Here is a 15549-nt window from a genome sequence, read left to right as displayed (position 1 = left end):
AAATGGCACCAGAGGCTCATATTTCCACTCCTGCACCGGAGTAATTTGAGTGCGACACGACGGCAAAATGTGTTGACTAAAATAGTGTACAGTACATGGAAACTAATGCAGTCTCTGTGCTCACGGTAACGGCTTTTTTTAAACTTAACGGCTGTATGGTAGAAAAATTAGCTCACGTCATTAAATTTGAAAACTGGTGTGTGGATATGCGTTTTTTGTGTTTACCGCACTAGCTAGTCATGAACTGCAGCAGTGCACCTGTTAAAAACCCAGCTTGCTAGGTTCAGCCGGTTACCTGACACTATGTAGTAGCTGAGCACACACACACACACACACACTTCTGTCTGAAGTTGTTTGAGAGAGTCCTGTGTGTGTGTGTGTGTGTGTGCGAGAAAGAGAGAGAGAGATGTAGCTGAAGGTGTGTTTTGTTCCCTGGGAACGAACAGAGAGTTCCCATTTACAGCTTCACGCTACCTCCATAATTATTGGCACCCTTCCACAAGACCAAAACTTAATTTTTTTTAGTAAAAACTTTGTCTTGGTGGATGTGGAGTCCATTCCTGGAACGCCACACATGAGGCAGGAATACTCCCTAGATGGAATGCGGATCGCTGAGCAACATGATTCACCCCTGGGCACCTACTGGCATATTTATGGTGGATGAGATGAAATTACAGACGGAAGATAGATTATGTGCATGATCATGGTTGTCCAGATGAATCGAAAAGAGTGGTTCAGGTTAAAGATTACACATAATGATTCACATTTCCTGATCACATACTGTAATTGGAAAAAACTACCTACTCGCTCGCACACTTTCTGTATCCGATTTATCCTAATCAGCGCCACGGTGGAGCCAGTGTCTATTCCAGACTACTCTGGACGCCTGTCTGTTGCAGGTCGCTTGGGTTTCCTGTGACAAAAACAAGTAAATGGATCATGTCATGAGACTGAAGCACATAGTTGTAAATCCTTGATACATCAGAGCAGGATGGTAAAAACTGGCTTTCAACAAGGTAATGATGGCAAAAAAGATATAGAAATGGTTGTTGGTCAATACATGCTCAACTCTGCATTTGAAACCTGTTGAAACCATTGAGTTTAAATTAAAGTAATTAAAACCATTAAGTAATCAACACATGGGCGGCACAGTGGCTTAGTGGTTGGCACTGCCACCTTGCATCTTCAGGGTCAGGGTTTGATTCTCTGAAATTTTGGAAATTGAGATTTCCAAATTGACAATCAAGCATCAAATTAGTAACCCAACCTCTTAAGAAACTGCCCCAGAAAGACAGACAGATATATCTCTAGGGTGGGAAATGTTCATTACCCGATGATGCACCGGATGGCACATTGATGGATCAAGATACCCCCCCAAAAAATTTTATGCATGAAAGAGGGTTCGAGGTCATCTTCAACTGTGGTGTTGTAATACTCTACAGGGTGACAAAAAAAAAATAATAATAATTCAATATTTTTTTCCCATACTGCTGTTTAGGTGATTGTGTATAAACTAAAATTATCATGAATTGCAATTTTTTTTGAAGAAGAAAAAGAGCCGATAATACTGGAGCTTACTGTATAATGAATATATATTGCGTTTGACAGATGTGTCGAATGTTGTTTAGTGTCTGGGATCCTATTACGTGATGCTGTGCCAGGTGCTGAGTAAGCAGTAAGACAGGATTAGTGTGGATTAAAGAGAGCAGAGAGACAAAATGATGCACACAAACCGTGTCTTAAATCTGTAACATTATGTAAATATGCAGGAGTCGGCGCACATAGAATGGCCAGCACTTAACTGTCTTTCGATGCCGCCGATGTTTGACCTCATTCAGACACTGCTCTGTTTTTGTCATTTCGGTAGCTGCTTGGACTTGGCATATGTGGGAGGATGAGTGATAAAACCGGCTCAGCTGTAATCTCTTTACAACTTCTTCTTATGTTTCTATAATCTTTGTCTCATGCATTTGCACTGGGAACAGGCGCTTATTACTGCAGTCTGTCAGTCCTGTAGGTCTGACCATGAACAAAGGGATGCCTCTGGTAATCACGGAATCTTCTTTACAGTGTGTATGTGCATGGATATGATCATGCGACCTAAAGCTGATAAAGCTCATTATGTGGTGTTGTGAGGTGCAGTGTTTTTTATGTGGTATGATTATAAATGCTGGACTTTATTTTTGAGTCTTGGGAGCTTCATGCTTTGTATGTGGATCAGGTTTTAAGCCATTAACATTACTGAGTTTAAGAGGAACATAATTAAATGTTTTTAATTTGTCCTACATACAGTTAACAATAGTAATGTTTTGTTGTGCAATAGTGTTACAATAGTAATTATAAAGTATTTGAACTACTGCATTGATGTATAAACCTGTGATATGTATTATAGCCAACACTACTGTCAGAGCTGGAAATTAATTGAGCAGTATCACACAAGAGGGATTGCTGTTGTGCTAGTTATCAGCATGGCTGTGAGGCGGTCACGATGAGTTTGACCATTTATTATCAGGCAGATAATTGTTTGTTTATTTAACTAATTATTTAGCTTACCAACACATATCCTTCTGTGCCTGCAGAAATAACAGTTACTGTAGGTTAATTAACACAGGTTAAAGTAGTTTTAAATTCTTGGAGGTGAAAAGTATAGTTTATACAGGTGGTAGACTGACCTGTAAATCTGTCTTATTAATTTTTATATTTTTACTTATTCCACATTGGAATATCAGATCTGTTAACTTCTGGGTTCCAGGAATAAATCCCAAAGAGGGTTAAATGGAAAGCTTGTACACTAGGGTATACAATCACGAGTTCTAAACACATAAGTAGGGCCCTTGATTAGGATGAATTTAAGGAGCTAATTAGCTTGGTAGCTCAGCTTAGGCATAAATAAAACAACACAAAGGTGATTCAGGATGACTTAGAAGCAATTATTGAGGAGAGAAAGTCCTATTTAATATAAAATAGCGTTATCAGATGTGTTTTCTTGTTTAAATGGCATCTGTGGTCAGAACTAACTTTTTTTAAAAAAAGAAAATCAGTCAACATTTTCTGACTAATCAGACTTGATAATTAAGTATGTTCAGTATATTTTTGTATGTCATCTTACCACATTACTCAAAAAGCCTTTTGGTAGGAATTTTATGTTGAAATAAGTAGCTCTTTTAATATATTGATCAACCTGATTATATTTAATTAGAGTAGTTAATATAGGGTAAAGGCTTAAATCAAAACATGCTTTTCTCCCTCATGTTCACTAAAGTTTTTCGCATGAAGTAATTTGTCCAGAGGCCATGTGGAATGAGAACAAAAAGGCTTGTGTACCAGCTGGAGATAGCACGTACTTATTCACGGACATCCCCTTGCACACACACATGCGCGCACGCACAAACACACACACTGTACTCTGTGAATTTGGCATCGGTCCATTTGGGTGACCCCTTTCTTCAATCCTTTAGCACTTCTTTTGACTTTGGATGTCGGTACATGTCCTTGCTGAAATCTACAACCAGTTCCCACAGAGCTGTTTTGTCCCTAGTTATACATTTGTTCCAGAATTTTTCACTGTATCTATCATGTTCACGGGAGTAAGAATATTGAGGAACATGGCTCAAGAGTTATACTGCACGCTAACAGAAATAAAACTGTAGAGGAACTGATTTTTTTTTTTTTTTACACAGATTGTACATTACTGAAGGAGTTATAAAAAAGGCAGGTTGTGTATTCGCCCTAAAATGTTACTTCTTGAAAAACCGGTGAGTAAGCAGCATTTCCTTAACCAAAGTAGGCTTTTTCTTTCGCATTGTTTTGTTTTTTTTAGGTGTCGAACCTGACTGTCTAGAAATAATGTAGGTTACTTTGCTAAAAAAGCATGAGTCAGGAATTTTTTTGCTTATAGTTAGTTAGCTGAGAATAATGAGAGCCTCCTCACAAAGCATTGGCTTATGATTTGTAGGACAAGGGTAGAGTTTCTGTCATATTTTTCCTGTTTAACATCTAACCAGCTTTCTCTTTTTGTCCATTTCCTTGAATGTTCTTGCACAGACACAAATCACTTTAATATAACTACTACTGAACTCTGGTTAGATTAAAACATGTGAAATTAGCATGAAACCAACATCCAGTGTAAGAACATACCGAAAATACTTTATAACCACAGAGGATCTCTGGCTTCTCTTCTGCAGAGGTCACATTTCTATATTGTGGTGTACAGTATAATGTTACAAAAGAGCTATATAACCTAATCTTTAACTGCTTATACATAAATATCAATACTAATTTTTACATAGTGGGGAAACATCATACAAATTTGGATTGTGTTTTGCTATATTTCTGTTTCTGAGGCAAATGTTTCTGTCCCTGTTTTTTTTTTTTTTGCATTCATCCTGCACTATACATTTTTTTTCAGCTCAAGCTCATTAATTGTCAACCCCTTCAACTTAAAGATCTCACATTTCTATTTCCATTTTTTTTTTAATTCATTTATTTATTTATTTATTATATATGGTATTCCTTTAAACATGAAAGCGAAAACCGGCCTATGGGATTGAGGCAAAACTGAGACCCCCACATGTTGGGAAGGCCCGTAAACAGTGAGAAAAAAAGACAATAAAGTTAGGGGCCTGGCATGTTGTGCTGCCTCACTCAAGTTTCTTTTGTATCTATCTCAGGCCTGCATTCCTTATCCCCCAGCCCCCCCATCCACCCCCCTGCTTTTTTTGTGCAGCTTGAACAGCAGCCCTGGCATCATGTGACTTTTTGTCTCAACAATTGCCAGTGTTTGTCATTGGCCGATGTCTTTGAAAGTGCATTGGTCTCCTGGGAAACAGAGCATGACTGCACTGCTTCAGCACATCCCAACCACTTATTTTTATGTCTCGCCAATAGTTTGTGCACTCACAACTCTTTTACTGTAGGTAAAAATTCAAATAATTTCTGAGCTGATTTGTCTCATCACGCGAGCATTTTTGCGTCTTACGGAGGTAAGTCGTTCTTCAGTGTTAAATGCAAGAATAACATTCTGTCTTTAGATTTGTGTCCTATAGTGGCTGGAGGCTTGAGTATTTAAAAAAAAGCTGTTGATTATTTCTTACCAAGCTCTTTGAAGCGTCCTGTCATGGATAGGGGAATGTAATGGAAAGTTCTTGTCTTTGTCACCATAGTAACAAAAACAATCAGCATTGTGCTTGACAGTCCTGACAGGTAAAAGAAGCTTTACTTGGTTCAAATGTACTACTTTCACATTGTTGAGGCATTAAATTAAATTAAATTAAATGAAATTAAAATAAAATGTACCATGCACCAGTTTTTGCTTTATGTATGCAAAAAAGACAAATTTTCCAGTAAGTTTTTAACAAGTTTAAAAAAAAAAAAAAGATGATTTATTGTGCAACTTCAACTTTATGCTCACAGCCAGAAGGTTTGAAAGAATATGGGAAAGTGTTAAGCTGTTTAGTTTTATGGTACGATGAATTTAGTGCAGTATTTTAGGGCCAAGCATTAATAGTTTTCACATACGTAGTACACTGGGGTTTACAACATAACAAAAGGCTTCAGTTTAAAAAACTGTTTGAAAAAACAAAATCCCAATTTGTTTTGCAAAAATGATTAAAACGTAATCTACCCTGCGTTCACACTAGCATAGACAGCTATTTCTTTTCTGTAAATGCAAAACATAGTGCTGGGATTTTGGTGTCTGTGGCACAGAGATGGAGCAGAAAGCATCATTTTGGATTTCTAGTTATGCAAACCATGTACTGTATGGTGCAGAGTTCAAAGTCGAAGATCATGTGTGATCTTTTTGGACCAGTCCTAGAGTGTGATTTGGAGACTTTGATTCCTACCTGCAAACTGTTTTATATCTCAGAGACTTTCTTAGTTACATTACACTAAAAAGTCCTGAGCTTAGTTTGCTTGCTACTATTTAAACTCCCATCTTTCTTATTTGCCTCATTACTGACTCTTAATCGATGGATGTGCTTTTTTTTTATGACAGCTTAGAAAAAGAACCCATGCTTTCCCACAGGTCTGGTAGGTTTTGTGCTTCCTTTGCTGATTTAAACAGCTTAGACAAGCATGAATCTTATGCTGCTGGTTATTGCTGATCCGCTGCCGGTTTAGCTGGTCACCCGGAACAATCACTCTCACTTGCAAACCAACATTGTGCCATGGGTGCTTTGCTAAGCTGTTTTTATTCCAGTGGTTATTAAACTGTGAGACCGGCGGTGGGGTTTGTACAGAAATACCATACAGGTTCTTGTTAATGTTCTTGACCAACAACAGATTGTGGCATAGCTACATACAGTGGTGTAAAAAACTATTTGCCCCCTTCCTGATTTCTTATTCTTTTGCATTTTTGTCACACAAAATGTTTCTGATCATCAAACACATTTAACTATTAGTCAAAGATAACATAATTGAACACAAAAGGCAGTTTTTAAATGATGGTTTTTATTATTTAGGGAAAAAAATAAAAAATAAAAAAAAATCTAAACCTACATGGCCCTGTGTGAAAAAGTAATTGCCCCCCTTGTTAAAAAAATAACTTAACTGTGGTTTATCACACCTGAGTTAAATTTCTGTAGTTAACCCCTGATTACTGCCACACCTGTTTCAATCAAGAAATCACTTAAATAGGAGCTACCTGACACAGAGAAGTAGACCAAAAGCACCTCAAAAGCTAGACATCATGCCAAGATCCAAAGAAATTCAGGAACAAATGAGAACAAAAGTAATTGAGATCTATCAGTTTGGTAAAGGTTATAAAGCCATTTCTAAAGCTTTGGGACTCCAGCGAACCACAGTAAGCGCCATTATCCACTAATGGCAAAAACATGGAACAGTGGTGAACCTTTCCAGGAGTGGCCGGCCGACCAAAATTACCCCAAGAGCGCAGAGACAACTCATCCGAGAGGCCACAAAAGACCCCAGGACAACATCTAAAGAACTGCAGGCCTCACTTGCCTCAATTAAGGTCAGTGTTCACGACTCCACCATAAGAAAGAGTGCATGGCAGATTTCCAAGGCGCAAACCACTCTTAAGCAAAAAGAACATTAAGGCTCGTCTCAATTTTGCTAAAAAAACATCTCAATGATTACCAAGACTTTTGAGAAAATACCTTGTGGACCGACGGGACAAAAGTTGAACTTTTTGGAAGGTGCGTGTCCCGTTACATCTGACGTAAAAGTAACACAGCATTTCAGAAAAAGAACATCATACCAACAGTAAAATATGGTGGTGGTAGTGTGATGGTCTGGGGTTGTTTTGCTGCTTCAGGACCTGGAAGGCTTGCTGTGATAGATGGAACCATGAATTCTACTGTCTACTAAAAAATCCTGAAGGAGAATGTCCGGCCATCTGTTCGTCAACTCAAGCTGAAGCGATCTTGGGTGCTGCAGCAGGACAATGACCCAAAACACACCAGCAAATCCACCAAATGGCTGAATGGCTGAAGAAAAACAAAATGAAGACTTTGGAGTGGCCTAGTCAAAGTCCTGACCTGAATCCTATTGAGATGTTGTTGCATGGCGGTTCATGCTAGAAAACCCTTAAATAAAGCTGAATTACAACAATTCTGCAAAGATGAGTGGGCCAAAATTCCTCCAGAACGCTGTAAAAGACTCGTTGCAAGTTATCGCAAACGCTTGATTGCAGTTATTGCTGCTAAGGGTGGCCCAACCAGTTATTAGGTTCAGGGGGAAATTACTTTTTCACACAGGGTAGGTTTGGATTTTTTTTTTCTCCCTAAATAATAAAAACCATCATTTAACAACTGCATTTTGTGTTTAATTATGTTATTTTTGACTAATAGTTAAATGTGTTTGATGATCAGAAACATTTTGTGTGACAAACATGCAAAAGAATAAGAAATCAGGAAGCGGGCAAATAGTTTTTCACACCACTGTATGATTGCTCTGCTTTTGTTTCAGTAATGCTAAGCTTTTATCCGGTAAAATAAACATGCAGAAAATGTTCCAGACATGGTGCTTTTTTTTTAATGTTTAGGAATAGTTCTCAAAGCTAACAAAGACAGAATATCATTATTTGTATAATACAGTTTTTGAGTGTGAGCTAGCTGTTATTAAAACCTAGTGCTGATTAATCCTAAACAAGACTTTAGCTGATGCAATGTCATCTTTGGCAGGCTGATCAGTTGTGAATATCCTGTCTGCAGCGTGCCCGAGGTCTCACGGCTCCAAAGCAATGTCTCTATCACAAATCCGCCAAATCCACCCACTAGCCATCACTTAGACCAACATTCTTTCATTATTAATTTTCCCCCCTTTCAACCCTGACCTCCATCCCAATCCAAGATCTCTTACTGTGTATTCAACTATTGTGATTTAAGTACACTCTGTATGAAATCTTAATTTTTTTTTTAGTAATGCATGCATTATATTTAGTTTATTTTATACAGTATATCTAAATGAAACCTGATTTCCAGCTAAATAAAGGAAAGTGAAGTTGGTCATGGTTGAGATAAGCTTGTGCTTTAGTCAGCACTGTGTGTCTGTCAACACAGAGCTTTGATGGAGGTTAGGATGAACGGGAAGGCTCTGAAAGCGTTATTGTTCTCCCTGGTGTGTCTGTTTTTGCTTGAATGAAGGAAAAAAGTAAGTAAGTGTGTGTGTGTGTGGTGTGTGTGTGTGTGTGAGAGAGAGAGAGAGGAGGGATGGAAGAGGCTTATCCTTTGAAGGTGGGTTTACATTGCTTTTTGTTCCTTGTGACCCCTGAACTCTATGCACCTGACAGGCCACTATTCTATAACACACTTCCTGTCAGTTAAAAAGCTCATTTATCGCAAGGACTGACACACAGGATCTACCGTCAAGTCTCTCTGACTCACCTCACGACCAGTATGAGTGTCTCTTTATCTTGAAACAGAATTTGGTCAAGAGATAAATAACGCTGTGGGAAAACGATCTCCTCCCTCTGACTCAGCTAATCTGGACCAGAGTTGCTGCTACATTTATATCATGTGCTTCACTGGATCCGTTTAGTTATTTTTCTCTGTTAGCAGCCAGAGAGAGAGAGAACTGATTTGCCACATTCGTGCTGTAGCGATCCTTCGTCTTTTTTTTTATATTAGTCTCGTTTTTCTATAAAGTGCTCATGCAAATGTCAGGATGACTAGTAGAAAGCTGTGAATGTTTTGTGTTTGCTGTCCTGTCTTGCTCTTCTCTTCATCTTCTCGTGCCCTCGGTTTGACCCTGGCCACTGCACCGGCTGAGAAGAGAATGAAGGCTCTGAGCGTGACCGGCCACTGAAACATTCCAGCTGTCCTCATGCGCGGTGACTTTAACTGAATTTGCTTGCATTTTTACCAACGCTTTAGTACCCGAAACTCAAGATTTAAAAACGTCAGGCTCCTATTCGTGCTATAAATTGCCAGAAAACCCCTTCTGAAATATTTACCATCTTTTTTTTTTTTTTTTAGTTATTTTGTGTTCTTTCTGGCTAACTCTCAGGCTTGTAAAGAAAAGCCACATAACATTCCTAAAGTGAAATGCAGTGGTCTGCTGTTGCGCTTGAGAAAAAGGGCTCCTCCTTTTGTGCCAAAAGAGGAAATTTTAAACTTTTCATTGTTAAGGCTTAGCTAGGGTTTATATTATGATCATGTCTTGTTTTGAAAGCAAAATGAAGAGTGCTTGCCGTTCTGAAAGAAAGCACAGTGTAATTTAACGGTACACAGCAGTGCTATCTCCTTTGAACAGTCGTTATTGAGACCTGACCATAATGACAGAGTGAAGCTAAAATTATCTGCTCTGAGCACAAACAGCAATCACACGTCGCTACCTTGTTTTCTTCTTTTTCCCCTCACACTGCTGTAAAAACAAAGTCGGTAAGAGTACAAATGCTATAAAGCCTAACCTGCTCTCGTGCTCATGCCTAAGATTTTTTGATGTATTTATTTACCTATTTATCTCCCGTGCTACTCAGAATGTCAATCCTATTAAGCACAATTAACTTTTTTTTTTTCCTTTCTCTTTTTTTTTTTTTTAACAGGAGTAATGCCTCCACAGTAATGTAGGTCTGGTGTGGATTTCTTAATGCACATCTGTGCAGTCAATAAAAATCCTGCCAGTTTGACGCCCAGAGACATTTTCTTTACAGAGTGAAATTTGCGGTCAAGTTTAAACACGTAGGAATTTTTTAAAAGCTTCTCTTAATGACACCTGCTTCAACCGCCGCAGCACAAATATCATTTTCATTTCTATTATGGACGTGGATGGTCTTGTTCTGCAAACAATATTGTCTGCTACAAAGATGATGTTTCTGTTCACTCTAACATTATTGTGCACAAAGGGGACATAAGCGCTTTGAGTTATCAAATGGTATTGCTTTTAAGTCTCATTACACACCTCTCACACTGAATTGGCTTTGCTGCTAACTTGCAGCAGGGTGGTCATGGTAAAAAATCGACCTTTGTGCTAAGCTGATCCAAGCACATCCTTACAAATCTACATGAGTACAGCACCTTTCCTGTCCAAAAAAAAAAAAAACACGCACACAAATATTTAATTCAACAGACTTTAGCTTTGATTACAGCCTGCAATGTGGTGGCAAGTTCATGTCTGAAAATAATTCCTTATGTCTCCAGATCCACACTCTCACACTTTGAGTCCTGAAATTGGCTTGTGCCATCAGGGAAGGAAAAACTTCATTGACGTGACTTCATACTCTTCATACCATTCAGATAGTCAGTTGACTTCATTATTTAATGTTGCTGAACCCAGACCTGCCCAACTAAAGCAACCCCAGGTCATAACACGGCCCCAAGAGGCTTGTACAGTGAGTAGAATGCATAATGGGTGCAAAGCTTTGAGTGCTTACCCTGATGGACCCAAAAGTCTAACATATCAACGTGGACTCATCAGAAAATAGGCTTCGGTTTGCTAGGGAGTTGGAGCAATGGAAAAATGTTATGTGGTCTGACGAGTCTCACTAACAAGTGCTTTTCTTATGACCTAACAGATGTTTAGAGCCAATCATGTAAGTTCTCATTGCATTATGTGTGTGGGGAAATGCTTTCAGAAAAAGCATTAAAAAAAAAAAAAAGCATTTTTTTTTTACAGAAACAGTCAAAGTAAGTTAAAGTGAACTGCATGTAAATGTTCACATTATTCTTTAGGTATACACGACCACTCACAAGTTTGGGATTCCTTTTTAACTTGTACCTGATTTTTATTTCTTTCTACACTGTAAAACAATTCTGAAGGCATCCAAATTATGCACCAATCTCCTTTAAACAGTCGTTATTGAGATCTGCCACAGCTCTGTAAAGTCTTCATAATGGCTCTTATCTGAGGTGCTGTTTGTTATTGGTGATTTTTGAGGCTGGAAACTCTAAATAAACTTCTTCTCTGCAGCAAAGATAAGTTTTGGTCATGCTTTCCTGTGGAGGTCCTCATGAGAGCCGGTTTCATCATGGTGCTTGATGGGTTTCGCAAAAGCACTTGACACAATACCGTTTCTTGTAAGAACTATTCCAGAAAGGCTGACCTTCATGTATTAAAACAACAGCTGACTAATAATGATGTTGCATAATTACCTAATTTATTATGTGTTGTTTCATAGTTTTAAAATCCCCAGTATTGCTGTAGAATGTAGAAAATAAATCACTAAACAAAAACAAAGAACTTTGCAAGTGATCTCAAACTTTTGAGCGGTTGTGTATATTCATGTTGTAATATTGGATATAGGAAATATCTGTAAATGTTTCTGTATGAGCAATTTTATGACATTCTTAAGGTTTATTCTTTTTCCAATAAAGATTGAACCTTTACAGAGCGGTTAGTTTGAAGTTGTGAAAAATCCAGTGTCTTCATCCTCACATAGAATGGGAGCTGTAGTCTTGTCCCAGCGTTGGGTTCGAGGGTCTTGCCGTGTGTCAGTAGGGGAGAAGAGATTAAAACCACGACACCCAGGAATGCCCTGAGGCAAGCGTGAAATTTATTTAGGAATCAACTCAGAGTCTGACTGATATTTTTATTTTACAGCAACAACGGCTGCTCTTAATCCTCGAATTTTTTTAAGGACTTTTTTTAAATGCAGTAAGCTATTTTTAGCAGTTCTACAGAATGTGCTTGTTTACAGACCTTGTTGGTTTATGAATAAATTATTTCTGCAATGCAGATCTCGCTCCCTTAATGGGAAGTCAGTTGCGTGTCTAACCCGAATATTTAATTATTTTGCCTGGAGGGGGAAAATCTGAGGATATGACTCAAGCAAAAAAAAAAACTTAAGCAAGGACAAAGTCATGTCCTAATGCCTTTTTTCCCCATTTCATGAGTATTTACTGAAGAGACTTCTAAATGGAGGTGATTTTTTTTTTTTTTGTTCTTATGTAAGCAGTGGAATGTATAACAATTTTCACTTTTGGCAGAACTAGAAGGGAAGGCATCAGTAATAAACTGCTGTGTGTGTGTGTGTGTGTGTGTGTGTTTTGTTGGAGTGTACAGAATGAGAAGGAAGTGCTAATGGAAAACAGGTCTAGCCATCTTCTAATGACCCTTTTCAAATGATCACTTCTCTCTCAGTAGGCAATGAGTGTGTCTGTGCGTGTGTGCGCATGCCTGTATGCCTGTGCTCACTTGTGTCACTGTCTATTTGTGTCCCAGATGTTTGCATCTGTGTACTGTCCTATCCTTGTGTATGCTGATTGTGATTTGTATGTAAAAGGGGCAGATGTTTAAATATTAAAACTCATTGTGGCATCTTGTTTTAATACAACTTAGAGGGTCAGGTTTCCATCTGTTTTGTTGGACACTCCTTTCTCAAAGTCATTTGGCCAAAGCAGGAATTAGCATATGTATGGGGATCCATTAGCACAGATACCAACAAGTGAGAGAGAGAGAGAGAGAGAGAGAGAGAGAGAGACATCTGCTGCCACATTTGGATCTGTAGCAAAATATTTTGCCAACAAGGTGCCCATAAACCAGTGAAGCTATGTCATTAAACTATAATAAAAAAAGTGTATATAACAGCTACACCGAAGCAGGTTAAAAAAGACTTTGTATACATGTTTTAAAAACAGCATTAAGCATTGGTGGCTCAGTGGTAGGTTCGATTCCCAACCAGTGCCCAAACCCCCAGACACTGATGCAGTGCAGCGGATAAAATGTGAGGGTTGTGTCAGGCTTGTGTGCGGATCGGATGGTCCACTGACCATCAGCATTGAGTATTGTTGGCACAGAGTTGGTATTACTAAAACATCTTTACGAAATCATAGAAGACGTTACACACCCTGGATGGCATCTGTTTAAGCCCATCAGCCAGGCACTTTTGAACAAACCGTACTGACTTCTTGCCAAAAGCTGTGGCACTCCTAAGCTTGTTCGGTACATCTCCTTATTTTCACAAGAGTGATGCACTGATCTCACTGGGGGACACACACTTTTTATGTATTTACTTTCTTTCCATACATGCCATCTAACACTCCGATACAGTGTCTCTCCATATCTGTTGCATCACACCAACTATTGTGCCCCTTGCTGTTAATGTGCTTGCATCCCAGCTGATTGTCCTCAGCGCTCACTGCGTTTAATATGATTCATTGCTTATGTTTTATGTGAAATGCACCACTCGAATTTTGTTGGTTTGGGACAATTCCAGTAAAGTTCTTGAATCTATTTTGTAATGGAAATTAAAAAACAAAAACAAAAACAAAAGAAACACTTGGTACAAGTATAGAATAGAGTTACAGAAAGATTGATTATACAAAGTTTATAACAGTATTAATGTATCACAAAGTCAGTATCACACTGTCATTTTACATTTCAATGCTAAAAAAAAAAAGATGCATCTGGGAGAACAAGAGAATAACAGGTAAAATTAGAAAAAGCAAGAGAAACAAAGTTTGCATAGTCATTTAAGCATGTGAAACAGAAACATCCGGAGCAAAGCCTCCACAAAAAACTCCCACAGTCAGCTGTGTGTCATGACAATACTCTTTTTTTTTTTTTTTTTTCTTTCTCTCTCTCTCTGTAATCAGAATAGCTTATTTTCAATAGATAAAGGTACTATATTCATATGCATTTTTGCATACGTGTTAATGAGAGAGAGATAGAGATGGAGGAAGTGTGTGAAGGACGCAGAAACTAGGCAAGTTAAAAAAAAAAAAAAAAGACACTCCTCCTACCTGGAGAGAGGGAGGGACCTGCAGTGTCAGCAGAGCTTATTGAGGCACGGAGAGGGAGAGAAAGGATTAACAGCTTCAGACGTGAGTGGGAAGTGCACTCCGAGCGAGGCGTTGCGAGGACACATAAGGGGGCTCCCGAGCAACTCAGCACCAGCAGCGTCTCTTCTGTAAATCAGTCTGATCGTAACTGGCACACACATTCTCTGGATTTTTATCGGCTTCTCTCCATCCTGCCTGCGTTGCTCTGAGCAAATAATCTATTTGCTTCTACAAGGTAAGAGAGATCTTAGGCTTGTGAGTGAGTGTGTGTTGGTTCTAGTTTGTCGGGCCAGACTGTGTAGCTATCAACCTGTTGGTAGTGTCATGTGTTGGGACTGGGAGCAGTGCGCGGTGAAAGTTGCCCTTTGTTTTTACACACCTGCCTGTGAGATGAAGAAACTCTGAGAGAGATTCTAACAAAGCACAGAATTGTGCGAGAAAGAAAGAATAAAAGATAATTGTAATCCTCACGTTCCTTGCCTGCAACTTTTGCCTTATCAAGGTGATGTGACGGATAACGGATGCCAGACGGGTCCTCCCTGAGCTTTGTTTATTTTCAGTCCACTTCTAATCTCTTCTCGGACTGAGATGTGTGCCTGCCAACTAGGATTAGGACTAGGACAGGGTTAGGAAAGTTTATTCACACATTCACTGGGTTTTAGTGTTGTTATGTAATCATGAGGAATACAGGGTCAGTGTAATTTCTTTATTTTTCATTTATGTGCTCCTTCTGTTTCTCTTAAAGTTACTGTGTGTGTGATCTAATTTTCCTGTACAAGTGCAGCTTGTCATGTAGACAACCAGATGCCTATTTTGACGTGTTATCGTTAATGAATCGCAAGCTTTAGAAACCTTCAGAGTAAATAAACCTCAAGCGTTTTGGATACCCGACTGATCTGCTCCTGCAGACTTGTGATAGACAAGCCTTTGATACTCCAAGGTTTTATCATGAGCAGCTTGGTAGTGATGTCCCATTTGAGTCTTTTCAGTAGTGGAACTGAGTGAACTGAGAAATAAGCGTGATGCCCAGGATGTCTGCCCTGTTCACTATTTATAATGGAGAGCAGCATGTCTCCAAGCAGATCCATTTGGTAATGAAGCAACAGTTCTGTGAGAGCTGAAGGAGAAATATAGACAACCCTGATTCTCTGACAGAGAGAGAATGTTAAGTAAGGCTTTACTCACCAAGCCTGGCTAAAGAACTAAAGAGCAGCATTTTCAATTCACTCACAACACTAGCCTAAAGGCATTAATCAGAAAGATTTTCAAATTTGAAGGAATACAGAAAAAAAAATCTTTTTTGGAATAGTTAAAGTTAAGGTTAGGGGTGTTTGTGTCATGAACTTAAAATTTAGGGGACTTTCCACAT

At 38.7% G+C, this 15549-nt stretch overlaps 1 protein-coding gene across 3 annotated transcripts in view; it reads left to right on the top strand.

Annotated features, from left to right (window-relative positions):
- The window catches only part of rassf7a (Ras association domain family member 7a), a 33559-nt gene that overhangs the window by 173 nt on the left and 17837 nt on the right, over window positions 1–15549 (top strand). The window contains exon 2 of one of the 3 annotated variants that reach the window (XM_053483358.1): window positions 3681–3755. The exons of 1 other annotated variant lie outside the window; for it this stretch is intronic. The gene's annotated coding sequence lies outside the window, so the exon portion shown is untranslated. Of the gene's footprint in view, window positions 1–3680; window positions 3756–14279; window positions 14416–15549 lie in introns of those variants that run through there. One more of the 3 variants, XM_053483342.1, reaches the window with a different exon arrangement.

Source organism: Clarias gariepinus, chromosome 2 (genome assembly GCF_024256425.1).
Source record: "Clarias gariepinus isolate MV-2021 ecotype Netherlands chromosome 2, CGAR_prim_01v2, whole genome shotgun sequence".
NCBI lineage: Eukaryota > Metazoa > Chordata > Actinopteri > Siluriformes > Clariidae > Clarias > Clarias gariepinus.
Note: the sequence above shows the minus strand (reverse complement) of the source record. Positions and strands in the feature narration are given on the sequence as shown.